The sequence below is a fragment of the Saccopteryx leptura genome, chromosome 11 (assembly GCF_036850995.1).
Source record: "Saccopteryx leptura isolate mSacLep1 chromosome 11, mSacLep1_pri_phased_curated, whole genome shotgun sequence".
NCBI lineage: Eukaryota > Metazoa > Chordata > Mammalia > Chiroptera > Emballonuridae > Saccopteryx > Saccopteryx leptura.
Genome location: NC_089513.1, coordinates 21,585,312 through 21,607,490, shown reverse-complemented (window position 1 = coordinate 21,607,490; position 22,179 = coordinate 21,585,312). Strand labels below are relative to the sequence as shown.

Sequence of the window (22,179 nt, the reverse complement as noted above, 5' to 3'; positions counted from 1 at the left end):
TCAGAAACATGACTGATTGCTAGGCTAGTGCAAGGCAGGTGCAGGATGAACATGGAACCTCTTATTATGCCAGAAAGTAAGAAAGTGCTCTAAGGCCGGGACAGTAGTTTATCAAAATATCGTGGGAGTCAGCATGCAGGGGCTCCCACAGATCAAATCTGGGGAAATTGAAGCACCAATGGACTACAGTAAGAAATCATAAACTCTTGGGAAAACAGGAATTCATCAGTCCACACAGGTGTTAGACAAATAAATACATTTTACTGCGTACAGTAATAAATGCATACTGCTTACAACATAAATATATTCTGCTGCTACAGTAGAATGCCAAGTGCTGATTGGTAAACATAGGCAGCGCTGGAACTGGAGAAGGACCATTTGGCAACCATCCTGTTAACCATCATCCATGGGTGCTACATCCAAGGGAAAACCTACAAAGAACAGAGTGCTTGCATGATTTTAAAGTGTCTCCCCATAGACAACTTACTAGCTACAAGGAAGGAAAAGGACAATTACTGTATAGTGGAGAAATCAGACAATACCTTAACCGAGAGATCAAAATGAACACCACCACTGAGGACCGACGCAGCAACTGCCTCCAGAGGGACTTGCATGAGAAGACCTCAAGATTGTCTACGCAGGATGCTGGCCAAGAGTGCGTAACCTGGACCTCGTGACAAACCTCACACAGACTCAAAAGGAGGAGTATTTTACTAAAAACAAGCAGAGGACATTGTCCTCTTCAAAAATGTCAAAGTCCTAAAAGACAAAGGGAGGCTGTGAAAATGTTCCAGATTAAAGGAGACCAGAGACACAACAACTAAATGCAACAGCCCACCCTGGACGGGATCTGTTACTGGAGGGGACTGTAAGAGCATTCTGAGTTCACTGATGAAATGGGCACAAACGGCAGACTGGTAAATTAGATCAAAATGTGTGAGCATGTTACATTTACTGACCAACTACACTATGAATATGTCAGAGAATACACACCTGTCCTTAGGAAACACGTACTGAAGTATTTAGGTGTGACTTACCCTCAACTGGTTCAGACAAAATGTGTGTGTGTGAATAATTAAAAGAGAGTGCAGATGATAAAGGAAATGGGGTAAAAATTTAACTGCAGACGAGTCTAGGATATAAGGGTATTCTTTGTATTATTTTTATTTTTGCAGTTTTTCTACAATTCAAAATTATTTCTGAATAAAACCATTTTAAATGTATAAGCCAACGTATGAATGGTGCACCCTTCTTGGCAGGGGCAGGCTCTCATCAGCAAGGGGACCCTTGGCAGGTGCCAGCCAGGTCAGGGGGCAGTTCTGCAATCAAGCCATCGGGGTTTCAGTGTGGCCTTGAGCAAGTGACATTCATCTCTGACACCCCCCTCGGGGACCACTGGACAATTATAACAGATTACACTGGCAAGGGCTGGGCTCGGGCCGGGCCACACAAGGGCTGGATCAACGCGAGCTGTCACTTTGCTGGCTGGCATAGTTTTTCACCAGCATAAACCCCGAAGGGGGAGGGTGCAGAGCTGAGAGCTTCCTGCCATCCCAAGGGCCCCAGTGTGCTCCCACAGGACTGAGAGCTTCCTGCCATCCCAAGGGCCCCAGTGTGCTCCCACAGGGCTGAGAGCTTCCTGCCATCCCAAGGGCCCCAGTGTGCTCCCACAGGGCTGAGAGCTTCCTGCCATCCCAAGGGCCCCAGTGTGCTCCCACAGGACTGAGAGCTTCCTGCCATCCCAAGGGCCCCAGTGTGCTCCCACAGGACTGAGAGCTTCCTGCCATCCCAAGGGCCCCAGTGTGCTCCCACAGGACTGAGAGCTTCCTGCCATTCTAAGGGCCCCAGTGTGCTCCCACAGGGCTGAGAGCTTCCTGCCATCCCAAGGGCCCCAGTGTGCTCCCACAGGACTGAGAGCTTCCTGCCATCCCAAGGGCCCCAGTGTGCTCCCACAGGACTGAGAGCTTCCTGCCATTCTAAGGGCCCCAGTGTGCTCCCACAGGGCTGAGAGCTTCCTGCCATCCCAAGGGCCCCAGTGTGCTCCCACAGGGCTGAGAGCTTCCTGCCATCCCAAGGGCCCCAGTGTGCTCCCACAGGGCTGAGACTTCCTGCCATCCCAAGGGCCCCAGTGTGCTCCCACAGGGCTGAGAGCTTCCTGCCATCCCAAGGGCCCCAGTGTGCTCCCACAGGACTGAGCCCAGGACAAGCAAACTGTCCCAAGGCTAGTCTCTGGCGGCTGAACTCAGGGCCTTGGTGCTCTGGGCCTTGACCTATACCTCTCCTCACCTACAGAGTCCTTTCGCATCCGCTTGCACCTTCCTCAAGGCCCACTCCTCACTCCCTGGGCACCTTGCTGGAGCTGCTCCGGTCCCCGCCTTCGGCTCTTTCTGGTGAGGGATCCGATGTGGCATTTCAGTGTGGAGTCACTGTGGCCCCATCTCTTCCCTCCCAGGGGAACCCCTGTACAGTATTGTTCTGGTACATACTGGGAACCCTGGAAAACAGGCTGGGAGGGGCATGTTTCCCTGGGCTGGGGACTTGCTTGCAGGCCCTGAATGGGCCCTTATATCAGGTCTGCCCAGATGAGAATACTGGGCCACCCCCTGCACCCCTGGTCTCTCATTTGAGAAAGAGGCCAGTGTCATTGCCTCCCTTTGTCCTTCCAGCTCACTCTCCACCCTGTGCCCTGGAGGCTGACCCCTTCAGACCACAGTGGTGGGACCCTTGCCCTCTGCCCTCTGTCCTGTCAGCTCAGCAGTAGGGTCCCAGGAGAGAGACAGGTCAGAGGGGATGTCGGGTGTATATGCCTGGGCTTCCTGTCTGCACGGAGTGTCTCGGGTCACAGCCCAGGTATGGTGGCCCCTTCCACAGTACCCCCCTTTGCATGTTCCTTTGGCCTCAGGGGTGTAACTGCACTCAGTGTTGGGGGACACTACCTGGCTCCGACCGATGTGCTGCACCCTGCACTGACCTTTGGATCCCACTCTGTTCACACCGCCCTCTGAGTGTGCCTTGTGTCTCCTGCCAGGGCCCTGCCTGGTGCGGACACCTGTGGAGGGAGGCGGTGCCCTGCCTCTCACGGCTGCCAGGGCCCTGCCTGGTGCGGACACCTGTGGAGGGAGGCGGTGCCCTGCCTCTCACGGCTGCCACGTCACCAGGCTCAGCCTGGGACCCACCATGAAGCCATTCACACTGCAGAACAAAAGCAAGGGCTCCTCATCAAGCCTCCTTCTGGGGTTCACTGCTTCCCGTTCTAGCTTCATTTCATCTTTTCCTATTTTTCATATAGCTGGAATTTTTTTTTAAGTTACTGTTAACTGAGAAGCATGACAAGAAGGGAATTAAAAGAGAGGAAAGTTGGTGCAGAAATGCCTTTTTTTGGGGTTTAAACCTTTTGTTATCAACTCTTTAGGAGCCGATTCAACTGGAGAAACATGTGGCAGAACTCATTCTTCAATATTAGTTATGAGAGACACTCGGGGCTCTTTATTATTCATTCTATTAAAATCAAAATAGCCTGGCGACTTCTCTGATGCATTGTCCCACTTGAAAGTGAAGAGGAAGGCCTTTCAGTGACAGAAATCCTGACTCGCTGCGTCTGAAACACTGGCAGGCCCAGGACAAAGTGGGAGCCCACAGTGTCAGGGCCAGCGGGCAAGGCTGCCTCTTCCTTAGCCCACCCTGCACTAGAACCCCCACCTCCACCCCAGAAGGCCTCTCCTGGCCCCAGGAGTGTGGCTTCCGGTATGGAGAGGCACAACTGATTCAGAAGCGGGTGGCGGGGGTGGGGGCTCAGGGACCCTGAGGCTTAGAGATCACCAGTGCATTGTCTGTGCCGCAGCTGCCCTCCCCTCTGGAGGGAATGGCACAGTCTGGCTCTTGGCTCCAGCCTCACCGGGAGGAGTCACTGTGGTGTTTCTCCCTGGGCCCTGAGAAGGAGGGGTGTTTTAGGCTCACTGTCGCTAAGGCCCAGGGAGAGACCAGAGCACCCAGCTACTGAGAGATGGCTAAGCAGGTCTGTGTCTGGTGGCCCAGGTTACAGTCAATTAAAGTATGTCCTTCAGGGGACCTTCTGACTGGTTGGGGAGCCAGGGACACAGACCCAGTGTAGGCCTGCAGAAGGTCCGGGAAGGCAGAGACTCCTGGGGGCTGAGTGGACCGAAGAGGGCTTTGCTGGTCAAGCAGTGGAAAGGAGAGAGGAGAGAGCTGGGCTCAGAGGTCAGGGGACGGGGGCAGGAAGTGAGCAAGGTGGGCTCAGAGGTCAGGGGACGGGGGCAGGAAGTGAGCAAGGTGGGCTCAGAGGTCAGGGGACGGGGGCAGGAAGTGAGCAAGGTGGGCTCAGAGGTCAGGGGACGGGGGCAGGAAGTGAGCAAGGCAGAGCTGGAAGGACCCCGACTGCAAGCAAAAGTATTTCTTCTTTTCTTTTTGCTTCCTTGAGTAATCCTAAATTCACTATTAATCTCCTAACACCTATCGTGTTGATAAATGTTGATTTCCCTGCACACCTGTTCATATTTCTGATGGAAATGTATTATAAAATCACTCCATTCGGCTGGTGATTACCATGGTAATCAGGCACGCTCCCTGACAGACCAGGACTCCTCTGGAAAACAAGATTCTGAAGATAGGGCCTTTCATTTCACTTATGTCTGCCTGGGGAAACGGGAGAGTGGAGCGGGAATGGGGGGGAGGCTCCTTCTCCGGGGAAGTCTTCACAGACAGCACAGCCCCAAGGGCCCAGGAGGGTTCTGCAGGAAGGTGGGGGATGGGCCACACAGGGGCCAGGTAAATGGAGGCAAGTCCTGCAGACCTTGCTGCTCTGCAGTGTGGTATGGCTGGGGCAGCTCTGCAGGGTGCCATGGGAAGAAAGGATCTGAGCCCCCAGGTGCCCGAGATCAGGAAGCTTGGCTAGGGTGTTATTCAACTTCACCTCTACCACAGGAACCACCTCTGTGCCTCCTGAAACATTACAAAGATGTTATTATTATTGTTTCTACCTCTCACAGGGTTATAGTTGAAGGCCTGGTGAAAAGCCAACATATATGAACTATATTATTTAGTTCTGATGCAGTCTCTTTTGTTTTTAAGAGCTCTAACCAGACTGCTTGGCTTCAAATCCCAGATCCACCACTCACTCGCTGTGTGACCTTGGCAAGTCACTTCACTTCTCTGTTCCTTCTTACTTAGAAAAGGCAGACTGTGTAGCAATCTTGTAAGGATTAAGTGAATTAAGACATGTAAGATGGTTAGAACATACCTGTCACTTAAAAATTCCCAGAATGAAGCAGAGCTTCCCCTCACAGTGGATAGGGGACAGGGAGGATTGAGGCTACAGTCAGTACCCTAAATTTCGCACAAGTATCACCTCACCTCCTACTTCTAACACCCATTATCCTCTCTGAACACAGAGGAGACTGAGTCCCAAGAGCCCAAAGCTGCCTGACAGAAATGGTGCCTCCCTGCCCACCACTCTTTCTGTTTCCTTCCCCACGATGTTGGTTTGCTGGCCTTTGGAAGTCCTGTTTTCCACCCAAAACTAGGACCTGTTCTGCCTTCTCATGCCCAGCCAGCCCCTGATGCCGACTGCAGCCCTGGGAAGCTCAGGCCTAGTGGTCACAGGGTTCTGGAACACTCACATCCTGAAAGTATATGAACATCAACAGCTTTTAATCTCTCCTGCCACTTCCCATTTGTGAGATGTTATCTAACTAAAAACAATCACCGTAATAATAATGGCTGCATTGATTGTTTACACTGTTCTAGGCTCTACACTAACCTCCCCTTTTAATATAATATTTGTCATTAGTGGAATTATTTTACATTGCACCCGACATGGTATAATCCAAATCAGGCCAAGAGCTGCAGGCTCTGCCTTACAAAACCAGCCCCACCAGAGGCAGCTGACAGGCCATTATTCTGTGTCCTGCTGACTCTGAGCAGTGATAAGGAAACTCCACCAATTTGATGCTTTATCTGGTTGCAGGTTGAGGAAAGATATTATTTCAATCAAGATAATGATTCTATTTCTTGGATGGAAATGAGATTTTTTTCATTGCCTTGTGGGGGTACCACCAACATCTGTCTTGGGGCTTGAACAGGTTGCGCCCACGTTAGAGGATTTTCTTGTAACCCGAGAGAGAGAGCATCAACATGAAGGAGAAATGGAAGGAGGGAGCTCCCCGGTAAGAGAAAAACACACGTGCCAGGCCTGCGGTTACCCAGTGAGTTCTACGTGGACACTAGACAAAACCGACAAAACCAAACTTCGAAGATAAGCGTGCAGGGTGAGCCTGACAGTCTGGACTTCAAACGAGGCCAACGGCCTATAAAGGCAACACGATAACGAAGCTGCTCAGAGCAGACTTAGTTATGACAGGACCTCGGATGTCTCCTAGGCCTGCCTGTCACGTAGGGTAGACTTCCTGTGTGACTGCTGACAGATGACCCAGCCGCTCTTGCGACACCTTCCGTGTATGACAGGGAGCTCGCCGACAAAGACGCCTGTCCCATCACTGACCCGCCCCTGCGATGGGAAGGGACCCCCAAATGATATAGCCCAGTCACTTTGTGAAAGGAAGCCACAGTGAAGACTCACGAGGTCTGACCCTGCAGGAGATCAGAACACTCTCAGGGAACAACACATCTCGGTAAGTCACCGAGCAACGTGCAAATTGCGTGATATGATAAATGCAGTGAGACTGCAGTCATTGGGATTAACAAGTGGACTTAGTGAAATTTCAAATTATTTTAACTATTTGGACATTTCAAGGGCTGTAATACAGCCTCTCAAACTCTTTGCATGTGATTCCTTGTAATGAGGAAATAATAATTTGCAATTCTTAGATCAATGGGTCATGTAGGGGTTCTAAAGAGTTTGAAGATGTTTGTAGAGTTTTTATGAATTTTGAGCACTCCACCGAGAGCTGACCCAGGGAACTGCTCTCTCCAAAGAAAAGGCACATTTCCGCTCCACCCCTTGCAATAGCCTCAACTGCAGTGGGGGGGGGGGGGGGGGGGGCGTTACTGCATCAGACTCACGGAACCTTGGGAAGCTTAACCGCACCTTTGCTGTTGCGCACAGACTACCCCTGGTCAGTCGTACAAAACCCCAGTAATATTGGGAATAAGACTTTTCAGTCTACCTTTGGCACTTCTAAGTATAAGAACATAAAGAATAAAATTACAGTTAAAAGGTGCACAGCTGATGCTATTGGTTTCTATTTTAATGCCTATACTCTTGAACATGCAAACTTACTAGAATGAAAATCACTGCTGGGTCAGGCGGAAACCACATCTGGCTGTCTTCACAACAGGGGTGCCCAGAGACCTTGTGGAAAATGCAACAGATGCCCCACTCAGATCCCTTCTGCTGCTGGGGCACCCCCTCCCAGCTGCCTTCACCTGTGACGTTCTTGGACCCTTCTCATGGTCAGGGTGACGCCCTAGAGGCTGCATCAGCAGCTCCGTTCGGGCGCCGATGACTAATGAGGGGCCCCTAAGGCCTGCCGCTTGCCTCCAATACAGACCTCACTGCACTACAATTTACAGGGGTCATGCTAAGCAGGAACTCGCCCTGGCCTATCCTCGCTCAGTCACTCCTTCCCCGTCCTGCTTTCCTCTCTCCCTGACAGGTGTTCCCTCCGTTCTCCCTAGATACATCCAGTGCACCTGAATCCTGGTCTCAACTCTGCCTCTAGGGAACCAACCAAAATCAGTCACCAATGGCTCAAAATGGAGCCCTCTGGTGTCTTTCCAGAGGGTTGCCCCTGGTGACAGAAGCACGCATGAACCACCTTCTTTTAGGGCAGAACCATAATTACCTTCTTATCCACCCAAAGACCAGCGGCTGACATTACATATCTATGAAAGTCAGCACAGCATAATGCGGACCATCCGGAACAGGGAGTTCCCACAACCAGACCCTGTGGGACCACACAAGTACTTCTCTTTCCCAGAATGAAGATCAGGAGGCAGGGGCAGAGCCAGAAGGCCTGTCCCATAATCAGATATCGAGTTAAGGGCAGCAGAAAGTCAGTGTGAACCTCAGCTCTACCTCTCATTAGCTGAGTGAATTGAACAAAATGTTTACCTACTCTGAGCCTCAGTTTCCTCATCTGTAAAATGGCAATACCTGACAGCGCCTCTGTGGAGCTCACACAAGTCAATCCTGTGGAGCACGCTGCAAAGTGGCAACGTTACGTAAATGATGGTGGTTGTTCTTGAGCTTTAGAACCAACTAGCTTCCTTTGGTTGCTTGGAGCAAATAATTAACCTTTGTGAAACAAATAAATCCCAGCTCCCCACATCCTGGGCCTAGTACCACAGAGCTCCCTGTGGGAGAAGCAGCTCCAGGGAAAAGTACGTAAACACTAAGAACACTAAGACAGTCCTGGTGGCTGTCCATCAGAGGTCAGGGTGTGTCACCATCACTGATCTCCTGGGTGTCTGGTGGCCCCAGGTTGCATTTGCAGCTATCTGGGGAAGGCCGTGTGTGTGTGTGTGTGTGTGTGTGTGTGTGTGTGTGTGTGTGTGTGTGTGTGTGTTTGTGTGTGTATGTGTCTGAAATACAGGGAGGATCCCCAATGTGAATTTCCTACAATCTATCCAGTGTATATATTGACATCAGTACAACCTTGAATTTGGTGAACGCAAAAAATCCATTATGGCCATTTTCATGCCATGAGTCACAGACAAACTGGCAGGAACTTAATTTTATTTACATAGATGAGGGACACTTTATTCCATCTAATTCTCTGCACATGAATTACTTATGAAGCCATTTCAAGCCCTTTACCTCCTGGCTCTGCCCAACCTCACCAGCTCCTCATCAGACCCATGTCTATGACATCCTCCTCCATGTAGGCCTTTGGGAATTCCCATCCTGGCCCCTCTGCCCTGTTCCCCCTCCTCCATCAGCCCAATTCAAGTTTCTCTTTCCCCAGGGAGTCTTCCCTAGCCACTCTTTGTTACTAGCATGTCACCTGTGCCATGAGAGCCAGAGCAGGCCTGTCTGCCTGTCCATAGTTTTTTAATGGTCTCATGTGCAGATGTCTTCTCTTCCCACACAGGACTGACAGCAACTCCATAAGAGCCCAAACCTGCTGCTTCTCTTGTATTCCTCAGAGGCTCCAACGTGCCAATTAGTCTCAGATTAAGGAATGGAGTGGGTCACATGACTGATCTTAGTTTAACACACAGTTAAAGGGCCTATATGAGAGTTTACTGTTCTAAATAGGGTCAACACAGCAGCAAACTTAGAATTGTACAAACTGTTTGTGGCTTCAGGGTAAAAAAAAAATGCACACCTTCCTTATCCCTGGAGGATCCTGCTCTCCCTGGGCCAATCAACCAGAAGGGAGCATGCTCTTTCCCACGCCAGTGGGAGTGCTCTCTACTTAGAGAGCAGAGCCAGGGTTCAAACCATGTGCTTCAACTCGAAGCCTTCCAGTCCTGGGTCCAGCCCCACCCAGCCAGAGGCACCTTCTGGAAGAAGAACCAAAAGCCAGTACCATCAAAGTCATACCCCCTTCCCTAAACAGGGACCCCCCCCCCCACTCCTGAGGAACATGTCAAACCACAGACCTAAAAAAGCAAAATTCATACTCACAAGCAACGGCGCCTTTGTCTTAAATTTCAGGCGAGCAGTTTCTCTGCAAACCTGCTCATTTCCTGCAAAGAGAAGAAACGGACGGAGAAGCATATTAGCATCTGCTCTGAGCATCCTTCGGCAGTTTCCTGGCTGACCTCGCGCTTCGGCACCTTCTCTGCATTCTCACTCCCAGCAGCACTCTCCCCTCCCAGGAACACAGTGTGCTAGTTGGGTGGGCGCCCAGGGCTCCCCGCGGGGTTCCACCCCTCCCAGGCAGGAGACTCAGTCCACATCGCCTCCCTCCCCCTCCCCGGCGCCATGCCAGTCTCAGATTGACCACTGCCTCCAATTCCCTGAAGGCACTGGGCTTCTTCCCACTCTGGAGTGAGGCCTCCTCTTCAGTAGCATGGGGTTGCCTAGCAACCCCGTGCGCCAGCTCGGAAGGCCTTCCTAAATTGGACCTCCCAGCACAGGGCATCTCCTTGTACAGCTGCCTGAATCTTAACAATCTGGTTCTGAATAATAACACAATGGTAATTGCATGCATGGGCCCCAAACTACATTTAAATAACGTTCAAGAGCTGACACAAACCAACAAAGGCCAGAGTACGCATTGCGGAGGTTGACTAAGGCCAGGCAGGACGGTCTGTGCGGGAGGGAGTTGACACCAAAGACTTGAGCTAATGACAATGCCAACCTGAACTGTGAATTCTCCTGCCTTTCTGTCTGAGTGTGTCACCACTTTAATGTGTTTTAAGTGACTTTGGGATCTGTAGAGGCAATTAATGCCCAGAGGTAGTGATGCTTCAAGACAGGACGTCCGTTAGTTCTTCTTTCTGCGGGGAGTAGGCCAGGGGGAGGATGCAGGATGGGGGGGTGGATACAGGACAAGGAGGGAAACAGTGCACGAGTGATTCCCCTTGTCGTTCACCAGCATGGCTAAATACAGTTTAGAAGATGGGAGGAAGAACTTACCTAGCAAGAGCACAAAACACTTGTTCCTTTAGTACCTTAGTAGGGGACAAATTCAAAATGACTGATGTCTTTAAGGATAAGGAGAGAAGGCAAAAAGGCATTGACACTGGCTACCGTGCAGACTGAAGGGGCCGAGCCTGGTGTGGGGAAAGGCCACACACGCCAGAGCGCAGCCTCCAGCCTGTGCCCCTGGCAGAGGGTAATGCAGAGCTCTGCTCAAGGCGAAGAGCCTTCAGAGAGGGGGCAGCAGCTGGCAACCTGCGTCTCGGGGAGTGATAGCAGCAAGGGCCCGCGGTCGGACCTGGCATTTTGAAAGTATAAAGCTCTTTTTTTTAAAGCACAAAATGCTCCTGCAAGGGACTTAAACAGGTACGTGCACATCAATGTTCATAGCAGCATTATTCATAGTAAGCAAGAGATGGACGTAACGCAAGTGTCCATTGATGGATGAATGAATAAACAAAATGGGGTATATGCCCACAATGAAATGTTATTCAGCCTTAAAAAAAAAAAAGGAAATTCAGACATATGCTACAACATGGATGAATTTTGAGGGTGTTATGCAAAGTCAAATAAGCCAGACACAAAAAGACAAATACTGTAAGATTTCACTTATATGAGGTCCCTAAGTAGTCAAATTCACAGACAGAAAGTAGAAGAGAAGGTACCAGGGGCTGGGGCAGTGAGGAGCGGGGAGTTAGGGCTTAATGGGTACAGAGCTTCAGCCTGGGAAGATGAAAACATTCTGGAGATGGATGGTGGTAAAGATTATGCAACAATGTGATGTACTTAATGCCACTAAACTGTACACTTAAAAATAGCTAACAAGGACCAGTGGTGGCTCAGTGGATAGAGCATCAGCCTGGGATGCTGAGGACCCAGGTTTGAAATCCTGAGGTCGCCGGATTGAGTGCTAGCTCATCTGGCTTGAGCACGGGCTCACCAGCTTGAGCGCAGGGTTGCTGGCTTGAGCATGGGATCATAGACATGACCCCATTGTTCCTGGCCTGAGCCCAAAGGTCTCTGACTTGAAGCTTAAGATCACTGGGGCTTGAGCCCAAAGTCGCTGGCTTGAACAATGGGTCACTGGCTCGGCTAGAGCTCTCCAGTGAAGGCACATATGAGAAGCAATCAGTGAACAACTGAAGCAATACAACTATGAGCTGATGCTTCTCATCTCTCTCCCTTCCTCCCCTCCCCCTTAAAAAAATAACATGGTAAATTTTATGTTATTATATTTTACATATATTTTAATGCCCCTGCAATAATAGCACAACCTCATAGAATTTCTCTACAAGACTTTTGTCTATATTTATCGAATTGGCCCATGCCATTCACAGGCTTTGACAGGGACACTGTCACCAGGGTTTAAGGACAAACTGAAGAGTGTGACTCTGGGCCAGGGAGACCTGTGGCTTGTAAGCACGGTGTTTGTGCGGTGTAGTCACAGACGGAGGTGTTTGAAGATGGAGAAACAAAAAGTACAGAATTCTCTTGTGCCCACCTCCACCATCACTCTCTAGAATGTGGCCTCCTAATACCCAGAGTCCTATTCACCTTATCCTGTGCTTCCTCCTCCCCTAGTCACACGGGCTGCAATCGCAACCCCATTCTTACCCTTTGCTCATTCTGTGCTCCCTGCCTACAAAGTCCTTTCCTCTGCCCACCTGACCTAGTCCTACTCTTTCTAGGGGACCTCCATCAAGTTCCCCTCTTCCACCAAGCCTTTTTAGATACCTCCCACGTCTGCTTTCTCTGAACGTTGGAGTCCACAATGAAACACTTGCCTAGGTTCAACCTTATGTTCATGTCTGAAGTGTCGCTTATCCCAAGAAGTCCCTCGCAGGACTGCTGGTCAGGGATTGTCACTAAATATTTTGTCTGCCACAAGCCCTGGCTCAAGGCTGGGCACACAGTTGGCTGCTCAAGGCTCTCGGAGGCGGCCTTTCTCAGGGAATCTGACCAGCAGCTCCCGGGCGCTGGGGCCACAGCAGGCTGCACCTGGAGCCCCGCAGCTTAGTATTCCAGATGGGTGTGCAGTTCCTGCCAGTCACTCAGAGCTGTCCCTCAGTGTGGGCAACAAACAACTGAGCATTCACAGATTTTATTAATTTGGAAAGGTCATTAGAGATAACAGCTTCTCCAAGTGAGTGTGATTATTTTTTCAGTGGCCTGATTCTTTTCTTGGAATGTCTTTTATGCCTTAAAAAAAAAACCAGTGTTACAAGTATAAAGCAGGGGAGGGGAACCAGGCTCGAGACAGGAAGCGCCGATGGGAACTTGGATAAGCCTCTTCCCCCGCTCAAAGCCGTGGTATCCTCTGCAAAAGAAGGGCGTGGACACTAAGGTCCCTTCCAACTCAAACAAGAAGTTATGAACTGGGATGAGAATGTCAAGTTAGCAACTTTCCAAGCTAACAGTTACTCCCCACCCCACCCATCTACCAGGTGTTGGGCCCCATCTCCCCTCTGGAGGGGTAAGGTGCCAGTTCTTAACCCCTTCAGCCGGGACAAGAGCCCAGTGCTTGCAGGTGCTCCCCAGACCCTGACGTGAGGGCTCCCAAATCCGACAACCTGGCTGCCTTACTCTCGTTAGATCATTAAGGAATGCTCCAGACTAATAACGTGTTTTCTCGAATCTCCAGAAAAAAGCTGGAAATGGGCCAAAAGGCATCATCTAGACTCCATCTCCACAACCCCCAGCTTTGTGCCCAGTCCACACTGTCTGTCCAGGGCCTGACCTCTGCAGGCAGGTGCCTGTGGTTGCCCCTTGGAGGGAAAGAAGCAATCTCCAAAGAACGGAGGGCCCTGCAGGCTCCAGCCTGCTTCCTGGGGAGAAACAGCCCCGGACCAGACCGTGAGTCCAGCGTTCCTCCCTTTCTCTACCCTTGTCCCTCCTCTCTCTGCCCCGAGTATAGACTGGAAAGTGGGAGGCCTGCGTGTGTCTGCAAACGTGCCCACGAACACCTATGCTCCACCTCCAGATTTCTCCTAGCAGTACGAAGTCTAGGTATAAACCAAACCTGTATGACTAACAACTTAATGCTAATATTAACATTAGCATTAATATGAGTTAATATTAACCAGTATTTGTGTGATGCTTTATACTTAAAAAAGTACAGATGCTCCTGGACTTAGGATAGGGTTATGTCTAGTAAACCTTTAGTAAGTTGAAAACAGAGTATCGGTTCTTTACCCTCGTGATCCTGGGGCTGACCAGGAACTGTGCCACTGCCCAGCATTATGAGGAGTATTGTCTTACAAATTGCTAGCCCAGGAAATGATTGACATTCAAAATTTGAAGTACAGTTTTCTACTGAATGCATATCGCTTTCACAGTGCTGTAAAGTCGAAAAATCTTAAATCAGGTATCACCTGTATTTTCCCACATATTTGTCAGGCAGGTAGGATAGATTCCTCCCATTTACTGAGCACCTGCTGTATCCCAGGGTCTCTGATATCTGCTGGGATGCAGACAGACATGAAGAGGTGTGGATCCTGCCTGCAAATTCCCTCCAGGAAGCATTATGGTTGGGAAGACGGAGGCAGAGAACTGGGTGACTTTCTCAGAGTCATCCAGCTAGCATTAGCCATGCTCACACCACGCCCTCGGACTCAGTGGCCTTTGCCAACTCTTCCTGCAGGGCCTATAAACTTAGTATGAAGTTTAGCCTATACAATGTCACCCTGAAGGGACCAGCCAGAGGATGGCATGGTTTGGGAACAAATGGGAGTTTATGTGCAAATTGAAATAATGCCCATGTCAGGCGATGTTTAGCCCTGGATGCCCAGACGCACAGGCCCTGGGCTTTGGGACAGATCACAGCCCGGTGCACACATGTCCTGTCACCTCATGGCCTTTCGATAAAGACCATTCTCGCCTGACCAGGTGGTGGCACAGTAGATAGAGCATCGGACTGGGATGCGGAGGACCCAGGTTCGAGACCCCTGAGGTCACCAGCTTGAGCGCGGGCTCATCTGGTTTGAGCAAAGCTCACCAGCTTGGACCCAAGGTCACTGGCTCGAGCAAGGGGTTACTCGGTCTGCTGTAGCCCCACGGTCAAGGCACATATGAGAAAGCAATCAATGAACAACTAAGGTGTCGCAATGAAAAACTAATGATTGATGCTTCTCATCTCTCTCCGTTCCTATCTTTTTGTCCCTATCTGTCCCTCTCTCTGTCACTGTAAAAACAAAAACAAAAACAAAAACACCGTTCTCTTATCAGCAGCCTTTGTAGACAGGCTGCCTTGAGAGCTGATGCAAACTCATAAAACCTCTGGTTTCTTTTTCTTTTTAAATTTTATTTATTCATTTTAGAGAAGGGGGTAGAGAGAGGAGGGGGAGGAGCAGGAAGCATCAACTCCCATATGTGCCTTGACTGGGCAAGCCCAGGGTTTCGAACCTGCGACCTCAGCGTTCCAGGTCAACGCTTTATCCACTGCGCCACCACAAGTCAGGCTGGTTTCTTTTTTAATCCGCCTAACTTTCCTCTTCTAGGACCTGCCACAGCACTTACAATCAGCATGTGATGCAAATTTGTATTGTTCTTCTCGGAGTCTCTTGACTGTTGAAAAATAAAACATCCCTGCTTAGAGAAGCCCAAGAAATTCCTCCCTTTACAGTCGGGGCACTCAAGCCCAGACAGGGCAAATGACTTGCCCAGAGTCACACCAAAGACGAGACCAGAACCAGAACCGGGTCTCCAGACTCGCAGCCCAGGGCCTGCACACGTCCACATTGCCACGGTGGGAGGGTAGGTTCACGCTGCGTCCTGCTTACTCGGGGTCCCTCATCAGCCCCTCAGCAAGCACACGTGGCTGGGAAGGGGCTCTTTGATGTGTTCCTTCCCCCCAACGACACTGAAGTGACTGGCTCCGCCCTCTCATCTCTAGGGCTGAGCCTCACAGAGGCGCGGAAGCCAGGAGAGGTGACCCAGCGGACAGTGAGGTTATAATTTCTGTGTAGGGCCCCTTGACTCCTAGGAAGCCATAATGCACTGTGGTTTAAAGTCACACTGGTCCTGCCATTGACCGTCTGTGTGGCTTTGGGCAAGTGACTTAACCTCTCTCTGCTGCAAATCTTCACCAGCAAAATGGGCAGAATAATGGTACCTACCTCCTACCCCACAGGTGGAAGCAAGGATGAAGTGAGAAAATGTGGAGACACTCTTGGCACAGCGCCTGCCATCTGTGTGCGTTCACATGAGGCCATTGCAACCAGCTTTTCCCTGGGCAGCCAGCTCCATAAGGGGGGACCCTGTCTGTGGTGATCTAAGTCCCCCGTGTCCAGTGTGGAACTGGCACATAAAAGAGAGTTGACTGCACTCCTGTGGAAAGTGCCGTTGGGACCAGTGGCTGCCCAGCAGCCGACAAGAAGAGACCTGGTAGGATGAGCTGTCACTGAGGGCGGGTGGCTCAGGTTGGTCAGCTCAGGTCTGTGGTAACAAAGAGGCTGTGCTGCTCCTCTCAAGACCCAGGACCCCCCCCCCCCCCCCCCCCGCAGGGCTGCGTTGGGCGGGGTGCAGTTAGCTTTTCCTCTGATATTAAAATCAACACCCTGGGGGGATGGGGTGCTGGGTGAAAAAGTGAAAGGATTAAGACAAAGGAACACACCATATAGACACAGACAACCCTGTAGGGATTGCAAGAGAGCAAGGGGTGGAGGGAGGTGGGGGAGGGGGAGGGGGTAGATGGTGATGGAGGGAGACTTGACTTGGGGTGGTGACCACATAATACAGTATACAGACGATGTATCGTAGAGTTATACACCTGAAACCTATATAATTTTACTAACCAATGTCACCCCAATAAATTCAATTAAAAATTTAACATTAAAAATATAAAATCCATACCCTGGAATGGAATCCATACCCTGTGTGTGGAATGCACAATGGCACAACCACTTTGGGAGATGGTTTGACACTTTCTTACAAAGCTAAAACTCACTCTTAGCATAGGACCCAGCAACCACACTCTTAGGAGTTGTTTTATCCAAAGGAGCTGAGAACTTATGACCACACAAAAGCTTGCACATGGATGTTTATAGCAAATTTATTCATAACTGCTCCAAACTGGAAGCAACCAATATGTCCTTTGTAGGTGAATGGATAAGTAAACTGTAGTACATCCAGACAAGGGAATTTTATTCAGTACTAAAATGAAGTGAGCTATCAATCACAAAAAAATATGGAGGCAACTTAAATGTATATATCACAAGTGAAAGAAGCCAATGTGAAAAGGCTACGTACCGTATGATTACAACTATATGACATTCTGGAAAAGACCACAAGGAGACAGTGAGAGATCAGTGGCTCCCGGGGGGAAGAGCTGACGGATGGATAGGTGTGGCACAGAGGAATTTTAGGGCCGTAAAACTGCTCTTTATGATACTGGAATGGTGGATACCCATCATTATACATTTGTCAAAACCCATAGATTGTACACCACCAAGAGTGAACTATGGACTGTAAACTATGGACTTTGGTGATTATGATGTACCAATATTAGTTCTCCAATTGTAACAAATGTACCACACTACTGCAGGACATTAATAAACAGGGGAAATGGAGGGAGAAGGGAGGAAGAGGGTATATAAGAACTCTCTGTACTTAATGCTCATTTTTTCCATGAATCTAAAACTGCTCCAAAAAATAAAGTATATTAAGCTCCCCCCCCCCCAAACACAACCCTCAGGTAAATCAGCACACAGTCTATCCTGTGTCCCTACAGGGCATCCAGGACCCATTCTGGGGACTTGGGGGGGGGGGGCAGGAGGCCAGCCCGACCCTCCCAACTGGAGGTGTAACCGTGTCAGGCCAAAATGTTAGAGACAGTGTGGGAAAGCCAAGTAGGGGAGCCAGCAGGACCCCCAGCTAGTGACACAAAAAGGGCCATGATCGCAGTAACTAGGACAGCTCTGGCTACTGGGCAGTGACTCAGCCTTCATCTGTCCTCCCTAGGCACAAGCCTGGCACCAGGCTCGGCCTCCTGCCTTCCAGAGGTGGTGGTGGGGGGCAGGGAGAATAAGAAAAGGCTCAGCCCCCTGCCTTCCAGAGGTGGGGGGGGGCAGGGAGAATAAGAAAAGGCTCAGCCCCCTGCCTTCCAGAGGGGGGGGGCAGGGAGAATAAGAAAAGGCTCAGCCCCCTGCCTTCCAGAGGGGGGGGGGCAGGGAGAATAAGAAAAGGCTCAGCCCCCTGCCTGCCAGCCCGACCACACCCAGCCACTTCCTGTTCCCTCCACCCCCCCAATCCAGATACAGTAGGTGACCGGTAAACGTTTGCCGAATTAAACAGTGACCAACTGTATGCCTCCTGCTCTGCCCATTAAAGAGAGAACCAGACTGTATACCTCCCTAAACCCTGAGCTAAGTATTTGCTGAACAGAATGAAGAGCAGCATTCAGGTGGGAGTGACACCCCTGGGGAGACCTTGTCTGTGGCCGCGGGGCCGCTGTCCACAGCCCTGAGAGCGGATCTCCTAGGGGCCACCCCTGGCACACGCTGGCTGCTCGACCCTGAGCCCCACCCGGGAGGGTGGGTGCACCCCTGCCCTGGCTGGGAAGGGGCTCAGAGGTCCGTGTGCCCTGAAATGGGGTGGCAAGCGTGTGGAGTCATTTCCAAGCAGCCTATGATGACAGCAGGGAGCCCGAAGAGGAATGAAGGCCGTGGGCTCAGCAGCCCCCCGTGGAGGAGCCCGGAAGTGTCTGCAGAGAGTGAACTGGGGTCCAGCCCTTCCCACCTAGCCCAGCAGGGTACCAGGCCCCTTTGGTCAGGTCCGATTCAGAGAGAGACGGACAGACAGACAGACAGACAGGAGACAGACAGAGACAGGAAGACAGAAAGAAAGGAACTGTGTGTGTGTTGCTGGGAAGCGGCATCCTAAGACAACCAAATCTTCCCTCCTTCAGTCATTGCTGTGGGGGTGACGGCCCCTGAAGTCCCAATATCTGTGACCTTGGCCTAGCATCTTAAAATAGCTCTGAGAAGGAAGGCGGGCTGAGCCAGGAGTCAAAGCCAACAGTTGGGGCCGGGGCCTGGGAGAGGGGGAGGGGAGAGCCTGCCCGGAACAAAGGCCTCAGCTCCCCCGTCAGGCTGCAGGCCCAGCCAGCTGCTCAGCCAGCAGACTCACTTTGTCCCACCTCAGGGCAGTGTTCTGGGGCTGGGCAGGGCTGAGGGAGCACCGGCGGGCAGGGCCGAGGGAGCACTGGCGGGCAGGGCCGAGGGAGCACTGGCGGGCGGGGCCGAGGGAGCACTGGCGGGCGGGGCCGAGGGAGCACTGGCGGGCGGGGCCGAGGGAGCACTGGCAGGCAGGGCTGAGGGAGCACTGGCAGCGGGACTGGCCCGGAGCTGCTGGGACAGAGCGATGGTTGCTCGGCCCCCTGGCCGCCGGGGGCCCCTGTCCCGATGCCCGGTGAGGGGCCCTGCCCCTGCGTTCTGCCTGCTACAGCTGGTGGATAACTCTCAGCGAGAGCACGGGTGGGTGTGGGGAATGACCACGGATAGTCAGTATTATAACACTGACTAACAGTTCCCGTTTGGAAGAAGGAAGGCGTGTTTTTCTATAACACAAGGGAAAGCAAGCATAAGAAAGTCTTCGTGTCTGCTGGGCCCTCGGAGACGGGCTCAGTGAGAGCTCCTCCCTGCAGGGGTGAGGGGAGAAGCGGGCTCTCCCGGGCCTCACGTGGGCTCTCTGTGCCCCGTGTCACCGGCTGATGGTGTGTGAGGAGGCACAGGCTGGGGACTGCCTCAGTGGTACCCCCAGCCCAGCCTGCCCGGTTCTGCTGCTGAGCAGGGCTGAGACTGCAAGGCTGGCAATGGGCAACTGCTGGGAAGCACGCCAGCGGGCAGCGGGGCAGTGAGTCCTCACAGGGACCAGTGTCAGGCAGGGGATGGTGGCGTTTGGAGCTCCAGACAGCAAAGCAGGGAGGTAGGCCTGGTCTGTCTTCAGTGACCACAGGAGCCTTCTCCTGCCTCTGTGGATTTTGCCCCTTGTCCTATTTCCTGGTGCCCTGAGTCCTCTGACTCATACTCTTCCCTCTATCTAAACCTGCTTTCCAGAATGTTCCATCTCCACCTGGTGCCCCAAGCGGCAGGAGTACTTAGTGCCAGCCCTTCTTTCAGAGAAAAGACATTTCCAGGCCCTTCTCAAGTAGAAGGAAACATTGAGCCCCTGGGAAAGAGATTCACTTTACTTTTCAGTTTTGAATTCCACTGTTTACATCACGATGACTAATCTGACAGTGACATCCAATGACAAGTCACACACAGGCAGTGCGGATGGGGTAATGGATGTCGGGAAAGGGGGCAGGCAGCCCTTAAAGCAGAAGGGGAGCCCCTGAGAGAGGGCTGCTGCCAAATCTGTCCCCTCCAGCCCCTGACCCTTACCCTCCTGGCACTGGACCACCCCTCCCAACATGGAGCCTTGGTAAGAAAGCCATAAATTTTATTGTCCCAACCGGGACACTTTTGAGAGGCAAAGGGATACTGTTAATTGTTACCCGGGGCAGCAGGCATAAAGTAGCTATTCAAGGCCAAGCGAGATGTGCCACCCCAGCAGTGCCAATCAATCTTTGGGGCTTGGGAAAACCCAGTCACAGCTCTTTTCTGGAACTTCCATGGCATGACTGCCCTACCCACCCAGCTTCCTGTCCCAGGAAGAGGTATCAGAACTGTCTTGAGAGAGGCCACCACGCCTATCTAAGCCCCAGTGGAAGCACTACATGCATCCATGTGACATGTAAGAACTCTCCTTTCCAGCCCTGCCTACCCTCAAGATTCCCCGTCACAGATACTACTTCCTGCAAGAGGTCTGCCCAGATCCCCCATTTCTCTCAGCACACTGTCTCTCACCTGTCTGATTTCCTTGTGCATGTGGCCATCTCTGCCACCAGCTTATCATCTCTGGAAGGCAGGCACTGTCATGTGTCCTTGGTCTCCGGACCCTCCTGTTCCTCCCTCTCCCTGCCACCCCAGTGCCTGGCTTACAAGAGGTCTCTGACTTCAAGTTGCTGAACAGAATCGAGTTGAATGGACTCCTGCAACTTCCTGTTTAGTACTTAGTTTTTATTGAAAAAACTTCCTCTCTCTCTCTCTCTCTCTCTCTCTCTCTCTGCAATGGTATTTAATTAGTTTATATACTACTTAATTAAACTGCATCATTACAATAGCAAGTTCCACTGGCATAAACAGGTTTGGGAGCCAAGCCTCTAGGAAAGCATTCAGCTCAGCTGCTGGGAGCAGGCGTGGTGGGTATTCTGGACAGCTACCTTCCTGCCCCAAGCGTCCTCCAGCTGCGGGCATCCGTCAGGGGGAACGCGGAGAGCTGGCGAGTTTGGCAAGAGCGGTAACTGCGGTGTAGACAGCAGTCTGGTGCTCCCCTGATCAGGATCCAGGGTGAGGGTAATTCTCCTGGGACGAAAGCCTGATGCTGCTGCCCTGCCTCCACCTGGGTCCTCACCTGCTTCTGCTTCCTCCCACATCTACCTGTGTTGAATGGGCCCCGCCCCGCTGGATGACTTCTCCCTCTCCCCCCTCACCACACACACCCAAGGCCTCCCCTCATTACAGCTGTCTAGGAAGAATTTGGCAAACTAACACCGTAGCTTAAGCAATAGCCAAATGTACCACTTTCCCAGAGGTGACGGAAAATTCTTCAACAGAGGAGTTTCTAACAATGCCACGGCAGACATTTGAAGTAGGTTGGCTGGGAGAGATTTGGAGTCAGGGGAACGTCTAGGAGTCGTCCCTTGATCACACCATCTTCCCAAGGCTGAAGTTTTTGAACATTATCTAGCCGAGTCACAGTTGTTCCCACTTCCCCTAAGAAGATAGGGCTGTGGATTCATCTCTGCTTTCTTTGTTTCCCAAACCCCTGTATGGTAGCATAGGGTGCCTCCCCTCTCTTAACCTGTCTTATCAAAGTCATTTTCTTTATAGTCAGTCTTCCCTATCTCATGGGTCACACAGAGCATAAGTTGACACTTAACTTAAATGCCATCAAACCAACAAACCCACCAATCAATTGTTAAGTATCAGCAGGCACCAACAACTCACGAGGAGCAGAAGGAAAACACTTCCCGCAGGAACACAGGTGTAGGGGACATTTGCTATGTTGAACCAACCGCCCATCAGTCTTTCCCCCTTCCTCTTGGTAAGAGAACCCTAATTTCCTCCCTGACCACTACCTTCCCCCAGAAGCCAATGTGTTTCAGGGTGGGTCATGGTTGGCTTAAGCTGACCAGCTCAGCTCAGCCACGGTAATTGGAACAAACTCTGTCACATTAGATGCAAGGAGATATCTCCTGGGGAAGAAGCTCCATTGCTGGAGTTGTTGAGGGCATGTGCAAGGCCCGGAGCTGCTGCAACCATTTTGTTACCATCAGGTCAGAGGGCAGCACTGAGCAGCAGAAAAACAGAGCTGGAGACCTACCACACTACTCCTGAAGATCACTGGGTTTCTGAACTTTTCATTTACCTAAGCCGATACATTCCCTTTAATGTTTTTTAATTGATTAACTTTAAGAGAATTAAATTACTTCCTAACATGGCTTGAGAAATCAAAAGGAGCAAGAGCCCAACAATGAAAAATATCAGTCCTTGCTCCAGCCCTTCCCATAC

At 51.2% G+C, this 22,179-nt stretch overlaps 1 protein-coding gene across 1 annotated transcript in view; it reads right to left on the bottom strand.

Annotated features, from left to right (window-relative positions):
• The window catches only part of ZBTB7C (zinc finger and BTB domain containing 7C), a 339,511-nt gene that overhangs the window by 129,678 nt on the left and 187,654 nt on the right, over positions 1-22,179 (bottom strand). The window contains exon 3 of the mRNA XM_066352918.1: positions 9,608-9,669. The gene's annotated coding sequence lies outside the window, so the exon portion shown is untranslated. The remainder of the gene's footprint in view (positions 1-9,607; positions 9,670-22,179) is intronic.